This window comes from Bombina bombina, chromosome 5, assembly GCF_027579735.1.
Source record: "Bombina bombina isolate aBomBom1 chromosome 5, aBomBom1.pri, whole genome shotgun sequence".
Classification (NCBI taxonomy): Eukaryota; Metazoa; Chordata; class Amphibia; order Anura; family Bombinatoridae; genus Bombina; species Bombina bombina.
In genome coordinates, this window is record NC_069503.1 from 620,870,564 (window position 1) to 620,890,416 (window position 19,853).

Genomic DNA, 19,853 nt, shown 5'->3' on the forward strand with positions numbered 1-19,853 from the left:
CAGGTTACGTTTTTTCAAAGAAATTTGGATCAGTTCTGTTCACAATCTTTGGATTCAGAACATTGTTTCAGAAGGGTACAGAATTGGTTTCAAGATGAGACCTCCTTCAAAGAGATTTTTTCTTTCCCATGTCCCAGTAAATCCAGTGAAAGCTCAAGCATTTCTGAATTGTGTTTCAGATCTAGAGTTGGCTGGAGTAATTATGCCAGTTCCAGTTCCGGAACAGGGGATGGGGTTTTATTCAAATCTCTTCATTGTACCAAAGAAGGAGAATTCCTTCAGACCAGTTCTGGATCTAAAATTATTGAATCGTTATGTAAGGATACCAACGTTCAAGATGGTAACTGTAAGGACTATATTGCCTTTTGTTCAGCAAGGGAATTATATGTCCACAATAGATTTACAGGATGCATATCTGCATATTCCGATTCATCCAGATCATTATCAGTTCCTGAGATTCTCTTTTCTAGACAAGCATTACCAATTTGTGGCTCTACCGTTTGGCCTTGCTACAGCTCCAAGAATTTTCACAAAGATTCTCGGTGCCCTTCTGTCTGTAATCAGAGAACAGGGTATTGTGGTATTTCCTTATTTGGACGATATCTTGGTACTTGCTCCGTCTTTACATTTAGCAGAGTCTCATACGAATCGACTTGTGTTGTTTCTTCAAGATCATGGTTGGAGGATCAATTTACCAAAAAGTTCTTTGATTCCTCAAACAAGGGTAACCTTTCTGGGTTTCCAGATAGATTCAGTGTCCATGACTTTGTCTTTAACAGACAAGAGACGTCTAAAATTGATTACAGCCTGTCGAAACCTTCAGTCTCAATCATTCCCTTCGGTAGCCTTATGCATGGAAATTCTAGGTCTTATGACTGCTGCATCGGACGCGATCCCCTTTGCTCGTTTTCACATGCGACCTCTTCAGCTCTGTATGCTGAACCAATGGTGCAGGGATTACACGAAGATATATCAATTAATATCTTTAAAACCGATTGTTCGGCACTCTCTAACGTGGTGGACAGATCACCATCGTTTAATTCAGGGGGCTTCTTTTGTTCTTCCGACCTGGACTGTAATTTCAACAGATGCAAGTCTCACAGGTTGGGGAGCTGTGTGGGGATCTCTGACGGCACAAGGAGTTTGGGAATCTCAGGAGGTGAGATTACCGATCAATATCTTGGAACTCCGTGCAGTTTTCAGAGCTCTTCAGTTTTGGCCTCTTCTGAAGAGAGAATCGTTCATTTGTTTTCAGACAGACAATGTCACAACTGTGGCATACATCAATCATCAAGGAGGGACTCACAGTCCTCTGGCTATGAAAGAAGTATCTCGAATTTTGGTTTGGGCGGAATCCAGCTCCTGTCTAATCTCTGCGGTTCATATCCCAGGTGTAGACAATTGGGAAGCGGATTATCTCAGTCGCCAAACGTTGCATCCGGGCGAATGGTCTCTTCACCCAGAGGTATTTCTTCAGATTGTTCAAATGTGGGGGCCCCCAGAGATAGATCTGATGGCCTCTCATCTAAACAAGAAACTTCCCAGGTATCTGTCCAGATCCCGGGATCCTCAGGCGGAGGCAGTGGATGCATTATCACTTCCTTGGAAGTATCATCCTGCCTATATCTTTCCGCCTCTAGTTCTTCTTCCAAGAGTAATCTCCAAGATTCTGAGGGAATGCTCGTTTGTTCTGCTAATAGCTCCGGCATGGCCTCACAGGTTTTGGTATGCGGATCTTGTCCGGATGGCATCTTGCCAACCATGGACTCTTCCGTTAAGACCAGACCTTCTGTCTCAAGGTCCTTTTTTCCATCCGGATCTGAAATCCTTAAATTTAAAGGTATGGAGATTGAACGCTTGATTCTTGGTCATAGAGGTTTCTCTGACTCCGTGATTAATACTATGTTACAGGCTCGTAAATCTGTATCTCGAGAGATATATTATAGAGTCTGGAAGACTTATATTTCTTGGTGTCTTTCTCATCATTTTTCTTGGCATTCTTTTAGAATACCGAGAATTTTACAGTTTCTTCAGGATGGTTTAGATAAGGGTTTGTCCGCGAGTTCTTTGAAAGGACAAATCTCCGCTCTTTCTGTTCTTTTTCACAGAAAGATTGCTATTCTTCCTGATATTCATTGTTTTGTACAAGCTTTGGTTCGTATAAAACCTGTCATTAAGTCAATTTCTCCTCCATGGAGTTTGAATTTGGTTTTGGGAGCTCTTCAAGCTCCTCCGTTTGAACCTATGCATTCATTGGACATTAAATTACTTTCTTGGAAAGTTTTGTTCCTTTTGGCCATCTCTTCTGCTAGAAGAGTTTCTGAATTATCTGCTCTTTCGTGTGAGTCTCCTTTTCTGATTTTTCATCAGGATAAGGCGGTGTTGCGAACTTCTTTTGAATTTTTACCTAAAGTTGTGAATTCCAACAACATTAGTAGAGAAATTGTGGTTCCTTCATTATGTCCTAATCCTAAGAATTCTAAGGAGAAATCATTGCATTCTTTGGATGTTGTTAGAGCTTTGAAATATTATGTTGAAGCTACGAAATCTTTCCGTAAGACTTCTAGTCTATTTGTTATCTTTTCCGGTTCTAGGAAAGGCCAGAAAGCTTCTGCCATTTCTTTGGCATCTTGGTTGAAATCTTTAATTCATCTTGCCTATGTTGAGTCGGGTAAAATTCCGCCTCAAAGAATTACAGCTCATTCTACTAGGTCAGTTTCTACTTCCTGGGCGTTTAGGAATGAAGCTTCGGTTGACCAGATCTGCAAAGCAGCAACTTGGTCCTCTTTGCATACTTTTACTAAATTCTACCATTTTGATGTATTTTCTTCTTCTGAAGCAGTTTTTGGTAGAAAAGTTCTTCAGGCAGCGGTTTCAGTTTGAATCTTCTGCTTATGTTTTTTGTTAAACTTTATTTTGGGTGTGGATTATTTTCAGCAGGAATTGGCTGTCTTTATTTTATCCCTCCCTCTCTAGTGACTCTTGTGTGGAAAGATCCACATCTTGGGTAGTCATTATCCCATACGTCACTAGCTCATGGACTCTTGTTAATTACATGAAAGAAAACATAATTTATGTAAGAACTTACCTGATAAATTCATTTCTTTCATATTAACAAGAGTCCATGAGGCCCACCCTTTTTTGTGGTGGTTATGATTTTTTTGTATAAAGCACAATTATTCCAATTCCTTATTTTATATGCTTCGCACTTTTTTTCTTATCACCCCACTTCTTGGCTATTCGTTAAACTGATTTGTGGGTGTGGTGAGGGGTGTATTTATAGGCATTTTAAGGTTTGGGAAACTTTGCCCCTCCTGGTAGGAATGTATATCCCATACGTCACTAGCTCATGGACTCTTGTTAATATGAAAGAAATGAATTTATCAGGTAAGTTCTTACATAAATTATGTTATGCTACAGGATATTTTTTCTCTGTGAAGGGGCATAGTGTGCTAAAAGAGTATGCACCCTGAGTGACACACTATAATAAAATGAACAGGCACGGAAGTTTTTCCAGCTTTTGTTCTGTCTCAGCTGAGTGCATCTCTCTCTCTCTTTTTATTTATGCAAATTGCTCTTGGGTCTCCCTAAGAGTAAAAGGGGAAACCAGACGTGGACTCCTTGCACACATGCCCTTAGAGAGATGCGACTGCACCTCACTGACGAGGCCCACAGAAGGCCGAAACGATCGTCTGGGGTTGTTGTTTCTCTTGTTCAGAGAAGAATTGCCTGGTATTTCGGCGCTGGACTGTCATTGGGCAGGGTCAGACTGATATGCTACAGGATATTTTTTCTCTGTGAAGGGGCATAGTGTGCTAAAAGAGTATGCACCCTGAGTAACACACTATAATAAAATGAACAGGCACGGAAGTTTTTCCAGCTTTTGTTCTGTCTCAGCTGAGTGCATCTCTCTCTCTCTTTTTATTTATGCAAATTGCTCTTGGGTCTCCCTAAGAGTAAAAGGGGAAACCAGACGTGGACTCCTTGCACACATGCCCTTAGAGAGATGCGACTGCACCTCACTGACGAGGCCCACAGAAGGCCGAAACGATCGTCTGGGGTTGTTGTTTCTCTTGTTCAGAGAAGAATTGCCTGGTATTTCGGCGCTGGACTGTCATTGGGCAGGGTCAGACTGATATGCTACAGGATATTTTTTCTCTGTGAAGGGGCATAGTGTGCTAAAAGAGTATGCACCCTGAGTGACACACTATAATAAAATGAACAGGCACGGAAGTTTTTCCAGCTTTTGTTCTGTCTCAGCTGAGTGCATCTCTCTCTCTCTTTTTATTTATGCAAATTGCTCTTGGGTCTCCCTAAGAGTAAAAGGGGAAACCAGACGTGGACTCCTTGCACACATGCCCTTAGAGAGATGCGACTGCACCTCACTGACGAGGCCCACAGAAGGCCGAAACGATCGTCTGGGGTTGTTGTTTCTCTTGTTCAGAGAAGAATTGCCTGGTATTTCGGCGCTGGACTGTCATTGGGCAGGGTCAGACTGATATGCTACAGGATATTTTTTCTCTGTGAAGGGGCATAGTGTGCTAAAAGAGTATGCACCCTGAGTAACACACTATAATAAAATGAACAGGCACGGAAGTTTTTCCAGCTTTTGTTCTGTCTCAGCTGAGTGCATCTCTCTCTCTCTTTTTATTTATGCAAATTGCTCTTGGGTCTCCCTAAGAGTAAAAGGGGAAACCAGACGTGGACTCCTTGCACACATGCCCTTAGAGAGATGCGACTGCACCTCACTGACGAGGCCCACAGAAGGCCGAAACGATCGTCTGGGGTTGTTGTTTCTCTTGTTCAGAGAAGAATTGCCTGGTATTTCGGCGCTGGACTGTCATTGGGCAGGGTCAGACTGATATGCTACAGGATATTTTTTCTCTGTGAAGGGGCATAGTGTGCTAAAAGAGTATGCACCCTGAGTGACACACTATAATAAAATGAACAGGCACGGAAGTTTTTCCAGCTTTTGTTCTGTCTCAGCTGAGTGCATCTCTCTCTCTCTTTTTATTTATGCAAATTGCTCTTGGGTCTCCCTAAGAGTAAAAGGGGAAACCAGACGTGGACTCCTTGCACACATGCCCTTAGAGAGATGCGACTGCACCTCACTGACGAGGCCCACAGAAGGCCGAAACGATCGTCTGGGGTTGTTGTTTCTCTTGTTCAGAGAAGAATTGCCTGGTATTTCGGCGCTGGACTGTCATTGGGCAGGGTCAGACTGATATGTTACAGGATATTTTTTCTCTGTGAAGGGGCATAGTGTGCTAAAAGAGTATGCACCCTGAGTGACACACTATAATAAAATGAACAGGCACGGAAGTTTTTCCAGCTTTTGTTCTGTCTCAGCTGAGTGCATCTCTCTCTCTCTTTTTATTTATATCAACTGATATGACATAAGAAAAGGTAGATTCAGGACAACAAAAGAGACCAACACATTCTCCACAGCCCCCAAACCTGGGAGCCTACGAGAAGCAGAAAGAGGAAGAAAGGCAGACAAAAGCGCCCAAACTTTCAGAACCTATGACCCACCAACTATCCCCAGAAAACTGAAAAAGAAAGTCTAAGTCACCTCCCCCTTTAGGAAGAGGTACCGAAGTAAAGAATCTCAAAAAGAGTAGGTCAAAAAAGACTACCATAGGAGGGATAAAAACCCGCCCCAACCTGGTACTCCAAAAGTTTAAGGAGTCATCTAAACCTCCAGTCCAAATGGAAATGGAGAGAACTAGCTCCAAGGTCAAAGAACCTTCGGAGCGCTTCTTAGCAGGATCCACTTCCAGACCCAACAAACAGGAACAGGACCAGGAGGACTGTACAAACCCCTAGACACCCCACCCAACAAGAAGCAACGAGATCCAGCCTGACGTCATAGACGAAAAGGCCTCCTCTCTTAGTCCCGTCAAGGGCAGAGTCTTAAAATAAAAAATAAAATAAACTCTCATGGAGTTCCTCACTATGGCAATCCCTATTCACAGGGAAGATAATCGGATTGAAGGAGGAACCAAAGCATAATGAACCTCTCGTCAGAGAGAAAACTCACAACCCAACTAGGGCAACCAGATATCCCAGCGCCACGTGGATGGTATAGACCTCTAAGGAACAGAAACCAATGCCCGACCAGGACCAGCCTGCTACAGAGGGCACTCCGGAACTGAACCAGGTCACAGAAAAATCAAAACCCTATGACGAGATTGACAAGAATTTAGATTATGTAAATAACCTCTTAACATACAACTTCCACAGAAGTGTCCAATCGACCACAAAATCGCTAGTATCGAATTCCAGAGAAGAAATGTTTCTCGACAGAGAGAAAATAACAAACATGAGCTTCCAAAAAAAAAATCAAATAATCCAAATTGATCAACGAAAAAGAGGGCAGCACTCACAGGTGAACGCCCAAGAAAAATGGTTACAATGACAGGGCCAGCCAGTCAGAAAACCCATTCCTCCAAAGCTCAGAACTGGAATAAGATACCCCAATGTAAAAGGTAATTGGAGAAAAAAGGAGATTAACTTCATCCCCCACGTCTAACCTAACTTGACGTTCGGAACGGAAGACCGAGGACACCTCAACCCATCCTGTCTGGGATCCTCCCACACCGCCAACACATGCCGCAGCTGGACACAAAGGGGCGCAAGTATATAAAGAAAAGCAAGACTTACCTCCACCGGGGGAACTGACACCCCTGACCCAGAGGATCAGCCTTCTGTTTCCCCAGAAGGCTGATCCGACCCAGATGATTCCTCACCTAACAAGCCCTGGTTGATGGAACACGGACAGTATCTCATCAGCATCTCTCTTCCTGGAAGCTGTAAATATGCCAATGCCATAGATATGGCCATGCAGAACCGTGCTGTAACCTCTGGAGGAAACAAGCCACCTTCTGGAGAAGGGGTAACGGCAATAGGGACACCTGCTTGCGTAGTCAAAGAAGGATCTAGGGCACTCGCCTCACGGGATATGGGGACCCCAGGGGCAGATGGCTCAGCGGACTCTAAGTTCCCTATGTCGGGATAAAAGAGCACTCTATGGGCATGGATTACCCGGACCATTTCATACTCTTCGCAAGAAGTTGAATCTAAATCAGAGACATCCGTCTCCAAAAAGTCAGAATCCTCCATAACTAGGGTAGAAAGTATGGATAGAAAAAAAAAAAAAAAAAAAAAAAAAAACGGCACCTTACACCTCCAATAGCTGGGGCACTCACCACCTCCTATGACCCAGACAACTAGCGAAACAGACTCTCTCCGTCGCCACATGGTCCAGAATACGGAAATTGAGACTAGAAACGTGTCCACGCCTGGTCACAAGGTGCACCGTGCAGGCCCAAGCAAAGCGTGCCAAGCTACAAAGCCCGCGCAGCCTGACAGAATAAAGGCTGTTATGTTCCAATATAACCGCAAGCCCAAATATCACTACACATTAGCAGACAGAATCACATAACAAACATGATTAAAGTCCCCCCCCCCTGTTCAATAACCCCCCTCAGGATATATGAACCCTCGATTCCATAAGTTAAAGGAGTCCCACAGAGACTCAGTGCAGGGCAAATAGCCCGGAGCGTAACTAAGGGTTAAGGCCTGGTGGAGTGAGTGCTGCTGCTGTGTGTGTGTGTGTAGTTACAATGTTGCATTGAGTTGGGAGGGGTCTACCAACCTTATAAAGGGGATGTGCAGAGATTCCACTTCCTCTTTGTTCCTGTGGATTCCTGGAAGATCTTTCGACATCACAGCTTGCAGCAACATCTGGAAGGCGAATCTGGTGAATGGGAAGAGATGGAGTTAGAGGACATTGAGTGGGTCGCACCATCCCCATCAGGACATGTTATGGTGGGTCAGGGCCATGTGTCTGGGCTGTGTCTAGCTGTTTCTCCCTTCGGGGGGGAGGGCAACCCTGAGATATTTTCTTCTCCTGCATGGGAGAATCTACTGGGGGATGATGGACCTGGACAGGCTTATCAACCGGTCGGATTAGATGGTCAGCCTTTGGGGGGTGTTGGGGCTGAGGAGCAGGCAGGTACGCAGGGAGGTCAAGGTAGAGGGCCTAGGGGGTCCCAGGGAAGTTCTGGTTTTTGCTCCGGGGGTTCCGGTAGTTTACCTGGGGGTTCCGGTGTGGGCCTTAAGCAGGGGCCTGCAGTTTCAGGGCCTGGGGAGTCCCAAGGAGGTTCTGCGTGGGCCTCTGGGGAGGGTGCCGGTGGCGTCGGTAGTGGGAGCAGTTCCTTACCTGCATCGGTAGTCCTTTCCGGGGAATCTGTGGCAGCAGCGGTGTCCCTCTTAAAGTCCCTAGCGTCGGTCCTCGCGGGTGCGTCATCGGGTGCGGCGGTACTTCAGGCCCAGGCTTCGGTTCCTTGTGGTGCGCAGGCCTCAGGTCCGCCTTCACAGCCTTCCACATCCAAGATGGCCGCAGCGTCAACTTCCGGTAACGCTGCGCATACTTACGTCACTTCTGGTGACATCACTTCCGCTCGTGGCACTCGCAATCTGGACAGCGCACCGAGCGGATCGTTCCCCCCTGGCTCAGATGGTAAGAAGGGAGCACCTCGGGGGGGGACACCCGCTCTTGGGGGTACACCGGTTAGGCCTCAGAAGGCCGGCGGGGGCGCATTCCAGGCCAGATCAGGGTGTGGCTGTGATGTGTCAGGGGGCAAGGTTGAGTGTTGAAGAAGGGCAGCAAGGTCCCCCCGGGGAGCAACCCGGGGGTGGCGCAGCAGGGTGTGCGTACGAGAGCTGCAGCGGGGGCAAGTAATAAAGGAGGGGAGGCCGACAGGGCACCCTCCTCGCGCTCGCGGCCTACTTCAGGAGGGGGCAAAGCCAAGGCGGCCCCGCACACGCTGCGGCACAAAGTAAAGGGAAGGCCCCCGTGGCTAGAGCCGCACATAAGGGGGCCCGCATGGCACAGGGCGCTAATTGCGACACCGCTGAAGCGGAGCCACAAGCACAAGGCCTGCAGGGTTCATTAACGCCCAGCAGGGCCTCACTGGTGCAGCCTGGGCAGATAGCCACGAGAGGGGCTGTAAAAAGGGGGCATGCTAGCATTAGCGATAGCCCTGGGGAGGGCCTAGAAAGCCCCGGGAGGGGGATGGTAAGACAGGCCAGGGTTCCGAAGTCACAAGGTTGGAGCAGGACCGTGAGATTCCAGGAGGATTATGCATGTGGGCAGGCCACTAGTACGGATAATGATGGCAGCTTGCTATATGGTGTGAGTGATAGTGACAGGGAGGGGTACCAGGCTGGCTCTTCCCGAGGTACTCCCCTCTTGGCTTCTATTTTGCAGGTACCCGGTGCATCTTCCTCCAGAAGAGATATGGCGACTCAGAGAGATATGGCGACTCAGAGTTCCGGAGTTCTCGTGCCTAGAACAGTGGTGCCACGTGAGGGTGACAGCAACGCTTCTGGACACGGCCATGCTTCATCGGGTGCATCTTTTGGTGAGTGCCAACTTCCTTTGCCTAGGGGGCGGTGTGACTCTTCTAGTTCTAGCGGGTCTGGATCTGGGTCTGAGATAGATGGGTCCCTGGGGTTGCATACAAAGGGGCACAGGAGAATGTACAGGATGTTAAGGAAGATGAGTAGGGGCAAGCCCGGGGAGGTCAGCGCTAGTAGCGTGTCGCAGTCATCTCAACTCCTAGGGGTTACTGGGGGGGTCACCACATGCAGTGAACAGGAAAGCAGCAGTGCATGGGGATACTTATTCATGCCAGGTACACAGTTTGCATGCCCACCTCAACTCTAAAATGGGGAAGCGTATCCAGGACGGTAAGTATGTTAACATGTTCGAGTTATCTGCAGAGGCATTTAAATTTAAGGAAATGGCAGAGGATGATACGGGCCCTAAAAAGTTTAGGCGGCCGGATACACTGGAGGAGTGGCATCAGTGTTTTCGGGTATATGCCACATGTTATTTAGAGAGGTTTCCTGACCAGGGTACGGCACTGTTCAAGTATGTGGACACCATTGATGCCATACATAGGAAGTTTGCTGACGGTGCCTGGAGAGAGTACGATATGTTATATCGCAAGAAGAAAGTAGGCAACCCATTGTTAGACTTTGGGACTATGGACCTGCACCTCTGGGCGCATCTTGATGTGGAAAGGAGGGCGCAGGGAGGCTCACCGGCGGTGTCGCCAGGGAGCAGGCAAACCTTGCGCTTTCGATGGTGGCAAGGGGGTGTGTGCTGGCGATATCAGGACAAGGCGTGTGAGCGGGGCACCTCCTACACGTTCAAGCACGTCTGCAAGTTCTGCAGCAGGCAACACCCCGGGCTGATTGCTCCAAGAAGCGAGATACCCAGACTGATCGGTTCGGGGCTAAGGGAAGCGCTGGGGGTAAGGGCAGATTCGCCCCTTAGGGTTCAGGCTATCAGCAGATGGCAGAGCAGGTACCCGGATAGGGTGGCTGCTCATTTGTTGAATGGCGGCCTGCGTCAGGGTTTTGTTATTCCCGTAGTGGGTCGGGTAGTGGGATCCCGAGGCAGGAAGAACCTGAAATCGGCATCCCTGTACCCAGAGGCAGTCAGGGAAAAGTTGGGGAAGGAAGTGGCCTTGGGCAGAGTCCCCCCCCCCCCTTTCCAGGACTTGCCAATACCGGACTTGGTTATCTCCCCACTGGGGGTGGTTCCCAAAAAGGAATTGGTTAAGTTCCGGCTTATACAGCATCTCTCTTATCCGAAAGGGCAGTCGGTGAACAACGCCATTCCAGAGGAGTTGAGCTCGGTCCATTACCAGTCGTTTGACAACGCGCTGGCTATGGTCAGGGAGAGAGGCCCTAGGGCCTTGATGGCGAAGTTAGACCTAGAATCTGCGTTCTGGCTTCTCCCAATTCACCCATCATCCTTCAGGCTGATGGGGTGTTGGTTTGGGGTTATTATGTTGATAGTTGTCTTCCCATGGGCTGTTCCATATCCTGTGCGTATTTTGAGGCGTTTAGTACTTTCCTCCACTGGGCGGTTGTCTCGGTAGCAGGAAATGACAGGGTAGTGCACTACTTGGATGATTTCCTCCTGGTTGGATCTGCCAACTCGGTGGAATGTGCCTCCATGATGAACGTCATGAGGTTCATGATGGCCAGGTTCGGAGTTCCTCTGGCAGAGGATAAGACGGAGGGACCTTGCACGTGTCTGACGTTTCTGGGCATAGAAATTGACTCGGTCGCAAGGGGAGTGTAGGTTGCCTAAGGAAAAGGTAGCCAAGATGTTAGCGACGGTTCGTGCCATGGCCTTGGCGCGTACATGTTTGTTGAGGGAGCTGCAGTCGCTCCTAGGTCTCTTGAACTTTGCGGGGAGAGTTATCCCGTGGGGCAGGGTGTTTAGCAAGCGGTTAGAGCAGAATTTGGGCGTAGGCAAGGCACCGTCCTCACGCATTCGGATCACGGGGGACCTGGTTGCGGACTTACAGGTATGGAAACGCTTCCTGCGGGATTTTAATGGCATCTGCATGTGGCGAGGTGATCTGGTATCTAACCAATCGCTGCATCTGTTCATGGATGCCGCTGGCGTATCCGGGTACGGGGCTTACTTTGAGGTAGCATGGAGTGTGGAGCCATGGCCGTCCGAGTGGATGGCCCGGGGGCTTACACGCAACCTTTGCTTTCTGGAGCTGTTTCCCATCGTAGTAGCGGTGGAACTGTGGGGTCACCTGTTCAGTAACAGGGCTGTGATTTTCTGGACGGATAATCTTAGCATGGTGTTTGCCATCAATAGACTTTCAGCTTCATCGCCTGTGGTGGTGCATTACCTGCAGCACCTGGTGTTGAGATGCTTGCAGCGGAACATTGATTTTAGAGCTCGGCATGTGCCAGGGGTGCAGAATATAGTTGTGGATGCACTGTCTCGCTTCCAGTGGGAGGCGTTTAGGGCAGCGGCGCCGGCTGCGGCTCCTAATGGTCTTTCTTGCCCTCTCTTTCTGTGGCAGATGGCGAGGGATTACAGTGGCTGATTCCCCTGTTGCGGGCTTCTTTGTCACCCAGCACATGGTCGGCCTACGTGAGGTATTGGAGTGAATGGGTAGTTTTCTGCGACCTATGTGAGTTCCCTTCTTGCGAAGGGGAACAGGGATCCCTGTTGCAATGGTTGGCTGACCTGAGAGGTAAGCAGGTAAAAAAGGGGGCGGTGGTCTCTAGGCTATCGGCTGTTGCTTTCTTCGGCAGGTTGTACGCTTTCAGGGATGACTCATGCTCCTTCTTAGTGAAGCAGCTTATTAGGGGGTGGGGCCATCTGGAAGTTCCGAGTCGGGACACAAGGGAACCCATTACAGCGGAAAGGCTGGTGAGGCTACTGGCGGTTCAGCCAGAGATTTGTTCCTCGCCTTTTGAGGTTCTACTCTTTGGGGCGGCCTTTGGCCTGGCGTTTCATGGTGCATTGAGGGTGGGTGAGCTGGTCCCACGTGCCAAGACAGCAATCTCAGGGGGAGTCATGCACAATCACGTGAGGATGGTGGATGACTCCGTTCTCCTGTTTATTCCCAGGTCTAAGACAGACCAGTAGGGCCAGGGAGCTTGGCTGTCCCTGCCGGGGCAGCTGGGGGTCACCTGTTTCCCAGTACATCTGGTATCTTCATACCTGGAAGTGCGGCCAAGAGGCTCCTCCAGGTTTCTGATACATGCAAATAGAGACCCACTGACCAGATACCAGTTTGGGAAAGTTTTAGGTAGGGTAGCGCAGAAGGTGGGTCTTGATGGGTCTCGGATTGCCCCGCACTCCTTCCGAGTGGGGGCGGCGACAATGGCGGCAGAGCTGGGTTGGTCCTCCGATCGCATTTGCACATTAGGGCGGTGGAGGTCGCAGTGGTACAAGTCATATGTTAGGCCGCTATATGCATGAGAGCCGGGGTTGCTATTGCAAGGGTAGCATGGGTTTAAAGCTTGCTCGGGTGATACAAAAGGGGAATGGGCCAAGGTTGGATAAGATCTGGTCCATTGTTGGACAACCTAACTCTTGTTTTTCTTTATTTCAGAAATACATTCCTGTACGGGTGTGGATCGTCGGCCATTCTTATGTGCACTGGGCTGCATTTAGAGCTGCAGCCATGCCAGGAGGACAACAGCTAGGATTTCCTTTGTCCAGGGCTGTGTTACGTTGGCTAGGGCGCAGAGGCTTGGTCTGGGCAGATCTGCCTGCATTGCTACAGAATGCCGCGAGAAGGTGGGAGAAACCCCATATTCTGATATTACATGCCGGCGGCAATGATGTGAGGGCCATCCCCACATTGGATTTAATTCAGGTAATGCAGTCGGATCTGCGACAGTTCAAACTCTGGTTTCCAGGTGTGTGAATCGGGTGGTCGAATGTGATCCCTAGATTGAGGTGGAGGCACATGGTTTGCCACAAAGAGGCTTTCCAGGTCAGAAAAAAGATAAATAGGGACCTGAGGAAGCAGGTAGTGGACCTCGAGGGTTTTGTGATAGAGCACGGGAACATATCAGCAGCCCATAAGGGTTTATATAGGCAGGATGGTTAGAACCGGCAGGAGTAGATCTGTTCTTGCAGAACATCAGGCAGGCATTACTCCTAAGGGTGTAGGGTGGCGGCAAGAGTCTAGACCATTTAATATGCAGGTCGGTCTCTTGTGGCGGGTGGTCAGGATCACGGCTGCAGGCTGGAAGGAGGTTTGAATAACGGCCATTGCGGTCAGGGTGACGTCACAGGCTTGGTATGCTTGGGCGTGCTCGGGCTGATTATTGACGGGCCGAGAAAGCCCTATATATTAAGTTCCGTGAGTATCTCCGCCTTGTGGTCTGCAGCAGTGTCCCTTGGCCATTTTCTAGAAGGGGTTTATTTATAGTTAGTATGTAGGCCCCGATTGCCGCCACCCGTGGTTATCTACATGTCGTTGCCAGTTCCCCATTGCTGGTATCAATAAATACGACCCACGGGTCTTTCACCCACAAATTGTGTTGAGTTTTTATTGACATTAAAGTTATATGTTAAAGTGTTAAGTTATGGTTAATTATGTTACAGGCAGACACTCAGGAGAAGTAGGGCATTTAATCCCTTAAGAAAGTGCAGGGCAAATATCCCGGAACGTAACTAAGGGTTAAGGCCTGGTGGAGTGAGTGCTGCTCGTGTGTGTGTGTAGTTACAATGTTGCATTGAGTTGGGAGGGGTCTACCAACCTTATAAAGGGGATGTGCAGAGATTCCACTTCCTCTTTGTTCCTGTGGATTCCTGGATGATCTTTCCCCACCCTCCCATCCCTGTTATGCATTATTGATTTGAATTGTTATGTATATGGAGGCAGTCATTTTCTCTTTAGTGTCTCTGTTGAGACTAGGTGTCTGAGGCAGGAAGAGGGTTAATCGAACTACTTCCTTAAGTCCAAGGACGGTAATTTGAGCTCCCCAGTTACTGACATGCTGTTCGTCAAGTCAAGGCTGGACCTACTGGTTTGGAGTTTCTAATGTTTGCACCCTACTCTAGCGGGTGGTCAGGATCACGGCTGCAGGCTGGAAGGAGGTTTGAATAATGGGCATTGCGGTCAGGGTGACATCACAGGCTTGGTATGCTTGGGCGTGCTCGGGCTGATTATTGACGGGCCGAGAAACCCTTATATATTAAGTTGCATGAGTATCTCCGCCTTGTGGTCTGCAGCAGTGTCCCTTGGCCATTTTCTAGAAGGGGTTTATTTATAGTTAGTATGTAGGCCCCGATTGCCGCCACCCATGGTTATCTACCTGTCGTTGCCAGTTCCCCATTGCTGGTATCAATAAATATGACCCACGGGTCTTTCACCCACAAATTGTGTTGAGTTTTTATTGACATTAAAGTTATATGTTAAAGTGTTAAATTATGGTTAATTATGTTACAGGCAGACACTCAGGAGAAGTAGGGCATTTAATCCCTATGACTTCTTTGTTTATTTACATTTCACACATGCAAGTAAAATGAAACGATCTTACTGGAATCTATGCAGTGAAACAGGAACACAGCCCTTCAAGTGTGACAGATAGTAGCCTCGCTTCTGACATGGACTTGAGCGAACAAAGCAGGCAGCGAAGCTTGTCACCACTGATTGCTAAGGAGCTGTTAATATGATTTGGGATGGTTTTGCAGAAAGACTCTCCCTGCATCTCCGGACTCTAACTTTCATCCATGCTCTCACTGAGATGCTGACAGGACTACTTAAAACTCCAGTCCTATTCTGAAGAGTACTACGCTCCATAAGAGACTATCCTTAATCTTCCGACACTTCTCTGCCAACCTCCTGTGACGAAAGGCAAAGAATGACTGGGGGATGAGGGAAGTGGGGGAGGTATTTAAGCCTTTGGCTGGGGTGTCTTTGCCTCCTCCTGGTGGCCAGGTTCTGAATTCCCAAAAGTAATGAATGCAGCTGTGGACTCTCCCTGTTTAAGAAGAAAATGTGACGAGTATTAGAAAAAAAAAATGCTTTCTATGAAGAGTGAAGATATATGATTTAAAAGTTGCTAAAAAAATTTAAGAGGTCAAGTTTGGTAAAATAATCCAAAAAATACTCTTTAAAAGTTTTTTGAAAATACTTTTCGATGAATTGGAGTACTGCTAGTAAATAATAGTGCTGCTTGGGTCTTCAGGTCTACTGTATATTTATATCTGGTAAGAAGTTATTTACGTGCAAGGCGTTGCACCTTTCTATTGCAGTGTGCACTAAGTGGATTTATTTTTTTGTTATAGACCACTGGAGTATTGTTGAATTTCCATTGGGATACTTTAATATATTTTTATGAAGATAAAAAAATGTTTTGGATATTTATATACAAAGGAGATATTCATTTAGATAGAAAATGACTTACAGTACAGATTTGAGAATTGTTTTACTTTATATCACTGGATCTTTTTTTATTTTTATTATGTATAACATATTGTTAATTTATTTTTATATCACTGATTTTGTCTGTATCTTTAGTGCATCTGTAATTGTGTATTATATGTTAATATATGCACATATATTTATAAGATTATGAAACTTTAATTTTATGTTGTTATTTTTAAAATAATTTTTTGATATATTAAAATTTAAATTGTATCTTGTCTTATACTGCTAGTAAATGCTTTAGTGCAAATTATTGTTGGGGTGCTGCAAAAACCTCTCAAAAACCACATGACAACCACACTTCCAAATGGGTTTATAATGGATTGCAGTGGCTTTAAATTTGAACACCCCCCCCAAAAAAAAAAAAAAAACAAGAAAAAAAACACTTTTATAGACTGGAATATACCACATTAAGTACAACATGGTGATACTAAAGTATGAGACTCAACATCCATATAATGCAAAGTGTATTAAAAAGAGTTGGAGTGGGATACGTTAGAGTCAATATGATGTCATATACAAATGAGAATAGTTGTCAAAATTTAGAAAAGTATAAAGGAAAGCTGTTGCCAACATTTTCTCAACTAACAATAAGAGGACAGAGGATAAGTAACAACTCTCCTGGGTTCCATTATTAAAACAAATTGCGAATCATTGGCCAAGAAACAATAAAAGAAAACAAGGAAAGTCCAGCACTCCTGCCAATGGTTGCAAGCTGAAGGGCACTGTACTCACCCCAGCAATATCAGAAAAGTCCAAAACAGTAGCACTCCAAAGTATCAAAAAGACTTTATTTTAACAGAGCAACAGACAAAAAAATCCACAACGTTTCGGTCAACAGACCTTAATCATGTTGACCGAAACGTTGTGGATTTTTTTGTCTGTTCTGTTAAAATGAAGTCTTTTTGATACTTTGGAGTGCTGCTGTTTTGGATTTTTCAACAAACAATAAAACTCATTCATGAAACTAATATCTTGCTGAAAAAACTTGGTGCAATATCACAAGTTGAACATTTCAGATGTCAAAAAGATTTAGACTCATTCTTTGTCACAGTAATGAGTTGGGAGTTCAGGTCAATAATACTAAAATATTAATATAACTGCCTCTACATTGTAACTGCTAATTGTTCAACCCATAGACTGAGTTCCACTTCACAAAATCTTATCAATCTCTTAGCTGCTGAGATATTTCCCACACCTGTGTTGCTGTTTTTTGATGCTGCCCATTCTATGTCATATTTTAGTGAAAAACAATCACATTATACATTACTAATTTTCAGCAGATCAAGTAGATTTAAACTATACCATTATTTGATGAAAATATTATGACTTGACAAATCTGCAAAAAAATATGTTGGAAAATGCGTGTTTTATTCAAATTTTTATAAACAATATTATAAACAATAGCGTGTGTGTGTTTTAAATGCAAGATTCTCAGAGAGTGTAGCGGAATCTCAGGACAATTTATCCAGCTCAGGGGGGGAGGAGATAATGTATGATAACATCCCCCAGTCCTCAGCCCCTATCTCAGACACCCACACTCCTATTAACACTCTCAAAAATAGTGTAGACCAACAAACAGTAAGACCTAAGACAGGATCTTTCTCCCTCCAACCCTCTCTAGTGACTAATAAAAGACATTAATCCAATAGCAAATATCAAATTAACACAGATGATGGGAACAGGGGTAAACCCAAGGGATATGGAACAGGTTTTTCAGACATTTCCAAGAGGACCCGAAAGGGGGGGACAAATTGTATGAGGATACCAGCTGTGATTATATATTGAGGGTAATTAGATTCTTGTTAACCCACAATTATTTTAGGTTTGAGGGGGTGTTTTATCTCCAGAGATGTGGTACTGCGATGGGAGCAAAGTTTGCCCCCTCCTACGCCAACCTTTTTATGGGTTGGTGGGAGCAGGCCCACATCTTTGGAGATGACAACCCCTTCAAGCTTCATATCTCCTTTTATAGGAAATTTATAGGTGACTTGATTCTGATTTCGTCAGGGTGATGAGGTTTTGATTTAAGCTTTCATACATAAACTCAATGACAACATGATAGGTCTTTCATTCACTCATGAGTACAATAAGTCTCATGTTAATAATTTGGATGTAACCCTTATGGGCTCTACCTCTGCCAGGGGGGGCCATATTGATACTAAAATTTACTGTAAACCTTCAGCAGGTAATTTCCTGCTACATGCAAGGAGTGGACACCCCAACTGGGTCTTCAAGGCCATTACGAAAGGACAGTTCATCAGAATCCAGAGAAATTTCTCTAATGATTTGAGCTTTCAACAGCAGGCTGATGAACTCTCTGGCAAACTAGTATCTAGGCCCTACCTAGAACCAATGGTTAGAGGGATCAGGAGATAAATTGAACTAAGGGATGGAGAAGAGTTCCTACATAAGAAGAACAGTTGTGGGTCTAAAACTACTAAACAGACAGGTAAAACAGCCTTTTTCACTTCCTACAGTGACCAATTCCACCAAGTTTGTGGAATAATTAAAAAACACTTCTCAGTGCTAACTGCAGATAATGATCTAGTGGATATTGCTAGAAGTGGCTGTCCCTTTGCCTACAGGAAAGGGTTGACATTAGGGAACAGGGTGTCTCCAACATGTTTGAGGAGCATTACTAATACCCAGAGCTCATGGCTCTCCACCACTGGGGTATTTAAATGTCACTTTTTGAATTGTAAGGCATGTGAATTTGTACAGATGGCTTCACTAGCACTAACACTGGGGTTCAGTATGCCCATAAGATGTGCTATAACTGTAGAGACACCTATGTTATTTATTTACTGACCTGTACACACTGTTACCTACAATATGTAGGTATGACCTCAAGCGAGATCAGATCCTGGGTACGGGAACATATCTGCAACATAGCAAATTGGCCCCACCTCTCATCTCTCATTTCAAATATGTACACAACAAAAAAACAGATAAGTTAAGGTGGACCATTGTTGACCATGTACTGAGACCAAAACGTGGGGGTGATAGGGACCTCCAACTTGCGAAACAAGAGGTCTTTTGGATTCTCACACTAAAGACCAGACAACCACTGGGTCTAAATAGCGAATATGACCTTTACATCACATTGAATAAATAAATAAACAAATATTGGTTAAAACACACATACTCATAGGTGAGTGTACCAAAATCCCTCTGTAGAAGAACAATTTATAATAATAATACTACACACAAAGGTGATTTTATCTCCCATTACTAAGAATACTGACCTATACCAAACAAGGCATTCTTATAGATTAGGACGTTAGTGACACTGATGACTAATTACTAATATCATAACTGTGGTCCTCCATCCCCTAATATCTTTGCCCCTCTGCTTGCTCTGACTGAGGTTTTCTTAATCCAGTTCCTCTTAGTGTACCTTAACTCTGTAATCCATTCATCTTGTGTCAATGTGATTATGTGAAATCATCATTTAACTCATTCTTTTGTTAGCATTAAAAAACAAAAACAAAAATTTTTTCTCTACACTTTTGTTAACTAAAGGTCCATGCAATTATATGATGTGCTTATACAACTTTAAATATCAATTAGAGTCAATATAGTGTCATATACAAATGAGAATAGTTGTGAACATTTAGAAAAGATTAAAGGAAAGGAACGTTGCCAACATTTCCTCAACTAACAATAAGAGGATAGAGGATAAGGAACAACGCTCCTGGGTTCCATTATTAAAACAAACTGTGACTCATTGGCCAAGATACAATAAAACTCATTCATAAAACTAATATCTTGCTGAAAAAAACTTGCAATATCACAACTTGAACATTTCAGATGTCAAAAAGATTTAGACTCATTCTTTGTCACAGTAATGAGTTGGGAGTTCAGGTCAATAATAATAAAATATTAATATAACTGCATCTATATTGTAACTGCTAATTTCTCAACCCATAGGCCTATTTATGATGGTGCGAGCGGACATGATCTGATATATTGCGGATCATGTCCGCTGCACATCGATAAATGCCGACAGCATACGCTGTTGGTATTTATCATTGCACCAGCAGCTCTGGTAAATTGCTGGTGCAATGC